We start from the raw sequence: 7,042 nt of genomic DNA, 5'->3' as shown, positions 1-7,042 counted from the left end.
AAGAGTAAATATATAGATAGATAGAGACAGAGATAGAGATATAGATATATAGATATATATATATCTCCAATAAACATATTAAAAGGTGCTCAATTTCACTAGCTACCAGAGAATGCAAATAAAACCATAATGTAACACCATCACATTTTTATTTTTTTAAGGTTTTATTTTATTTATTTTTAGAGAGAGGGGAAGGGAGGGAGAGAGAGAGAGATACACTAATGTGTGGTTGCCTCTTGTGCGCCCCCTATTGAGGACCTGGCCCACAACCCAGGCATGCGCCCTGACTGGGAATCAAACCAGCAACAGTTTGGTTCATAGGCCAGCACTCAATCCACTGAGCCACATCAGCCAGGGCAATATTTTTAAACGCTTGTTAACTTTAACTAGTATCCTTAGTCGATAATATAATTGAGCTGACAGTTGGTCTGGTCACTGGGCAAATGACACATTCTGAGGCCTCACAAAAGAGTGCAGTGTGGAGACTGACTAGTTGTGTCCCCTATTCACTGACTAGTCACCACCAGCAGCAGAGGACATTCCAAGAGTTTTCACTGCTGCTCACTCACCGCAGGAGGGGGATGAAATTCCGGGGCACCTGCAGTCCCCCGGTGCCCAGGAAGCTGCAGGTGGGACGGCAGCACAAAAACTGCCCGCCTGGGACAGCTGGATGCAGCACGGTGGCACTATGGTGCCTCACAAGCCGGGCGGCTGCAGTCTCTAGCCCACATTCCCTCACCTGTGAGGGAAATACACACATGTAGAAACTGCTACCGTATGTTAAACCCCAGCCCAGAAATACACAGGCTCATCATAAAACTTGATATCACGTGGTTGTTTTGTTAGCTTTCGGTCACTGAAAATCTTTTTTTTAAGATTTTAATTATTTTTTTTAGAGAGAGGGGAAGAGAGAGAGGAAGAGAGGGAAGAAACATCCATTGGTTCCCTCTTGCACTCCCCCAACGGGGGAACCTGGCCCGCAGCCCAGGCATGTGCACTGACGGGGAATCAAACCAGCAATTCTTTGATTTGCAGGCCAGTGCTCAACCCACTGAACCACACCAGCCAGAGCTCACTTAAAAATCTTATAACCCACTTTAATTACTTAAAGATGAGAGTTACACTTGTTTACATAGTTACGGCTTAACAGGAACTGGCTTCGCCTTTAAGAAAAACAAAGAACAGAATAGATTTGAAGGATGGTTTATCGACAAGCATAAATGCTGAGGCTAGTTGTTTAAGTGTAAAGCCAACAGCTATTTTAGTTTGTTAAAATACATTTTGTGGCCACTATGTGTTTAGCACTAATGCCAAACACATCCAGCAATTCGCTCGACCTCCCACTCTGAGGCATTCCGTGCACTGCCAGCCAATGATCCAGGATCTCAGGCTCCATGGAAACAGCTGCACCGACAGCTTCCCTGATGCCACCTTCTGGGTGGTGATCCTCCACTGTGATAACTCGGCCACCTGTGCATTTTGCATTGGAGATGATGGTGGCAGCAGCCAGGGGTTTAGCGGTAAACAGGTTGATGGCGTGGATCGAAACATCTGGTTTGGGGAGAACCAAGATGGCGGCGTAGGTAGACACACTGCGCCTCCTCGCACAACCAGAACTGACAGAAAATCAAACGGCAAGGGGGTCCGACACCAAGGAAATACAAAATAAACATTCATCCAGACCGGTAGGAGGGGCGGAGACGGGCACCGGGGTGGAGAGGACTCACGTTGCCGTGGCGGGACTGAGACTGGCGGAGTGTGGGATGAACGGGGCAGGCAGTCCGAGTACTAGCAGACCCTGCAACCCTACATTTGCACAGATAAACCAAGAGGGCCGGACTCAGAGTGGCGGAGAGCAGGGCAGGCAGAGCAGTGGGTAGCACCCCGGGGCCCCACATTCGCACACAGATAAACTGGGCGAACAGCGGGGGAGCGAAGCAGACTGCGCAACCCAGGGCTCCAGCTCGGGGAAATAAAGCCTCAAACCTCTGACTGAAAACGCCCGTGGGGGTTGGGGCGGCAGCAGGAGAGACTCCCAGCCTCACGGGAGAGGTCATTGGAGAGACTCACAGGGGCCTAGAGTGTGCACAAGCCCACCCACTGGGGAACCAGCACCAAAGGGGCCCAATTTGATTGTGGGTATCGGAGTGAAAGACTGAAATCCGGAGGAGAGTGAGGCAGACGCCATTGCTCCCTCTCGGCCCCTCCCCCACATACAGCGTCACAGCACAGCCCCGCCCCGGTGAACACCTAAGGCTCCGCCCCTTAAAGTAACAGAAGCACCAAGACAAAAAAAAAAATGGCCCAAATGACAGAACACTTCAAAGCTCCAGAAAAAATACAACTAAGTGAGGAAGAGATAGCCAACCTATCGGATGCACAGTTCAAAACACTGGTTATCAAGATGCTCACAGAATTGGTTGAATCTGTTCGAAAACCAGATGAAAAAATGAAGCCTATGCTAAGAGAAACAAAGGAAAATGTACAGGGAACCAATAGTGATGAGAAGGAAACTGGGACTCAAATCAACGGTGTGGACCAGAAGGAAGAAAGAAACATCCAACCAGAAAAGAATGAAGAAACAAGAACTCGGAAAAATGAGGAGAGCCTTAGGAACCTCCAGGACATCTCGAAACGTTCCAACATCCGAATTATAGGGGTGCCAGAAGGAAAAGAGGAAGAACAAAAAATTGAAAACTTATTTGAACAAATAATGAAGGAGAACTTCCCTAATCTGGCAAAGGAAATAGACTTCTGGGAAGTCCAGGAAGCTCAGAGAGTCCCAAAGAAGCTGGACCCAAGGAGGAACACAACAAGGCACATCATAATTACATTACCCAAGATTAAACGCAAGGACCTACATCCAAGATTACTGTATCCAGCAAAGCTATCATTTAGAATGGAAGGGAAGATAAAGTGCTTCTCAGATAAGGTCAAGTTAAAGAAGTTCATCATCACCAAGCCCTTATTATATGAAATGTTAAAGGGAGTTACCTAAGAAAAAGAAGATCAAAAATAGGAACAGTAAAAATGACAGCAAACTCACAGTTATTAACGACCACACCTAAAACAAAAACAAGAGCAAACTAGGCAAACAACTAGAACAGGAACAGAACCATAGAGATGGAGATCACATGGAGAGGTGTCAATAGGGGAGTGGGAGGGGGAGAGGGGGGGAAGGTACAGAGAATAAGTAGCATAGATGATAGGTGGAAAATAGACAGGGGGAGGGTAAAAATAGTGTAGGAAATGTAGAAGCCAAAGAACTTATAAGTATGACCCATGGACATGAACTATAGGGGGGAATATGGGAGGGAGGGGGTGGGCAGGATGGAGTGGAGTGGGGGGGGAAATGGGACAACTGTAATAGCATAATCAATAAATATATTTTAAAAAAAAAGAAACATCTGGTTTGGAAAGAGCATCAGCAGCTGCCAAGAATTCGTGCAGAGTAACTCCAGCTCCAATAACTATGACCTTGTCATTGACACTATGGTGAATGACCTTGGCCGGTCGAATCTCACAACTTTCTTGTGGGGTGTAAATGACGTCAGTTTCTTGTTGATTGGTCCGAATGCAGCACATCCCCTTGGTATGGACCCAGCATGCTCTGTCGAGATTGCATCACTTGGATAGAAAATGGTGCAGTTGGGAATGGCTCTGAACACGGCCATACCCTCCAGGACCATCTGGGAGGGGCCATCTTCATCAACAGATACCTCGCAGTAGGACCCAATACGGTTGATTTGAGAGATGGCTCAAATCCAGATCTGATCAAATGCTTGGGCCAAAAAGGCAGCGCAGGTGCTAACAAAAGCAATGGTCCAACATGGGTGGTGCATCCCAGAGCCACATTAACCTTGCTTTGCTCAGCAAGAAAATACTCGCTGAAGCACTCAGGGTGCTTTTTCTTGAACATCTCAGAGAAAGGTGGTGTTCTCAGTGCCACCGTCCAGCACAAGGACTCTATGATTTGCATGGCCCAGCTTGGCCAGAGCCAAACCACATGCTTTTTGAGTATTTACCTTGTCCCTGACTTTGTAAGCAGGTGGAAAGGTCGCCTCTATGTCCGCGATGTTGGTTTGAAGCAAGTCTCCAACAGGAGGTTTTGGTTCAAGATGACTGTTGGTCTCTATCTGGCTCTCAATTAGTTTGATAATTGCATCTACTCTTTCTGTTGGCATTGGCTTTCCATGCTGATTTTCTGCATCCTCAATGCTTGGAATGTCCCAGCCCTTGAAGGTCTTGCCAATTACAATAGTGGGCTTGTTATTCACTTGAGTGGCTTGCCAGAATACCTCCCACAGTACTTCAATGTCATGGCCATCCATCACGTAAGCATTCTACCCAAAGGCTTCACAGCGCTTCTGATAAGTGTCTGTGCAGTTCTCAGTGGTCAAGACGCCACTGTAGCCCAGGTTGTTCATGTCGAAGATGGCTATGAGATTATCCAGACCATAGTGGGAACTGAAGGCCAATGCCCCCAGACGGAGCCCCCCGAGACTCACCATCTCTCAAGAGGCAGAACACCTGGTAGCTGGTGTTAGGACAGTCGGTGACATGGGCTGTGAAAAAATTCACAAAGAGAAGAAGAAAAGGCAGAGAGCAAATTTTTATTCACTTTCCAAGGGGGGAAAGGGGCATGGTGTGGCGCCATCCACCAGCAGTGAAATGTGGGGGTTTTGAGTTTTTATTGGATTATAACTGAACCATAAAAGGGTGTGGCAGTTGCTCTCGTGTGGCCCCTGGGCTGTTGGGGTGTTGCGACACAGTAAATTTTCGTTGGCTTCCCAGGAGCTGTAGTTTGCTCCAGTGTTATCTTTTGCCTGTGGCCGTTGGCGGCAGAGTGCGGTGGTTTAATCACTTCTGTGCTTGCTTTCCAGTAATTTCCAGTCATGGGGACATAAGCTCGAAAGAGTAAAATGGCAGTCATATTTAACAAGGTCATAGGCGTGCTCAGCAAATGGTGCTTTGTCCTTTCAGCTGGTCTTGTCAAAGTACTGGCCAGCATACAGCATCCCCCACACAGCCCCCAGTCCTTGTCCAAGCCACCCGACTGCCATATCAACAGACGCCAGTTGCTTGCAGAGGATGAACCGGTCGTTTTGCAGGTTCTCTGGGTCCTCCCGTCTGGATCTCATGACGTGAAAGAACAGCACAGACGTGGTCTTGGCAGCACTGCTGCATGATGTAGGGTGGCCGGAGCTCAAGGTGCACGTGGCCCTGATGGAGTGGATGTGCAAGCGATTAGCCAGGCACCCTAGCACCTGCAAAATATCTGCATCAGTCTTGGCTTCATCGGCCACGACAACACTTGCCTCAGCGTCGGCCACAGCTTCAACCCGTCCCCTGTCTGAGGAGAAAACGCCGCAACCAAAAATGTTACACACTGTGAACAGAAGTACACACTGGTATAACCAGTTTGGAAAATTGATAACTTGAACAAATAATAATACTCTAAAACTTAGTAATTCTGCTCATAGCTACATATCTAGCACGTATGTATGTAGGTAAGTATATAGGTAGGTAGGTAGGCAGATAATTTACCAAAAGACATGTACAAGAATGTCCATAAGAGCAAGATTCATGCCCTGGCTGGTGAGGCTCAGTGGACTGAGCGCTGGCCTGCGAACCAAAGAGTCTCCAGTTTGATTCCCAGTCAAGGCACATGCCTGGGTTGTGGGCCAGGTCCCCAGTGGGGGGCACATGATAGAGGCAACCACACATTGATGTTTCTCTCTCTCTCTTTAAATAAATAAATAAAATCTTTTTTTTTTTTAAAGAGCACGATTCCTAATAGCCACAAACTGGAAACCATCCAAATTCCCATCGATAGTAGAATGAATAAATTGTGGTAAATTTATCTAACGGAATATCCTACAACAATGGAAATGAATAACCGACAAGTACATACAATAGGAAAAAATGTGATACATATGGCTTTGAGTAAAAGGAAAAAGAGATAGGCATCCTATTGTTTTGTTTATTTAAAGTTCCTTAACAACTGTACTTGTCTATGACAAGTCTGCAGAGCTGGCTCTCCGAGGTGAGGGCAGTGATTAGAGCCAGCAGGAAGGCCCTGGCTGGGGTGCCGGAGCTGATCATGTTGTAGTCCCAGCTCTGGGTTGTGGGTAAACAGGTTCATTCACTGTGTGAAAACTTTTTAAGCCCTGGCTGGTGTGGCACAGTGGGCTGAGCGCCAGCTTGTGAACTGAAAGGTCATGGGTTTGATTCCTGATCAGGGCACATGCCTGGGTCGTGGGCCAGGTCACCAGCTGAGGGTGTGTGAGAGGCAACTGATCCATGTTTCTCTCCCTTTCTCCCTCCCTTCCCCTTTCTCAGAAAAAACAAACAACTTATTTAAGCCATTTCTCTGTGTAAGTTCGCTTCAATAGTGAGTTATTGTTGTTTTTAAAAAGGATCAGGAAAGTGAGGAAAAAACAGCAAAAAGATTTAGAGTAAACAATGAAGAAGAAGGAAACCAGAATGCAACATCTTGAAAGCCACATAAAAATAGTTTATTTAGAAGGAAGAGGTGTATCTGGAATATATAAAGATCTCTAACAACTCAACAATAAAAAGACATACCTCTCATTAAAAATGGGTGAAGGATTTGAATAGACATTTCTCCAAACCGGATGTATGAATAGCTAAAAAGCACATGAAAAGATGCATAACATTATTAGTCATTACGGAAACGCAAATCAGAACCACAATGAGATCGTACTCCCCGCCCCTCCGCCCCACTGGGATGGCTGTACTCGAAAAGACAGGCAGTAACAGTGCGTGCAAGGAAGGGTACAGGCAGGTCAGAGCCCTCATGCCCTGCGGGTGAAGGCTGAAACGGCGCAGCCTCTGGGTGCAATAATAGGCCGGCAGTTCTGCAAAGAGTTAAACAGAGGGAGTTACCATGTGAATCAGCAATTGCACTCCTAGGAATATACCCAAGAGAAATGAAAATAAAATACACATCCAGGCAAACACCTGGACATGAACATTCGTAACAACCTGGGGGTTCAGAAAGAGCCACCTGGAGACGTGC

The 7,042-nt window shown here is 46.8% G+C and overlaps 1 pseudogene; it reads right to left on the bottom strand.

The window, feature by feature from the left end:
- Positions 1-1,261: 1,261 nt before the first annotated feature.
- LOC112308295 (transketolase-like protein 1) lies at positions 1,262-6,646 on the bottom strand (annotated as a pseudogene).
- Between the last annotated feature and the right edge of the window lie 396 nt (positions 6,647-7,042).

Source organism: Desmodus rotundus, unplaced genomic scaffold (assembly GCF_022682495.2).
Source record: "Desmodus rotundus isolate HL8 unplaced genomic scaffold, HLdesRot8A.1 manual_scaffold_215, whole genome shotgun sequence".
Taxonomy (NCBI): Eukaryota; Metazoa; Chordata; class Mammalia; order Chiroptera; family Phyllostomidae; genus Desmodus; species Desmodus rotundus.
Note: the sequence above shows the minus strand (reverse complement) of the source record. Positions and strands in the feature narration are given on the sequence as shown.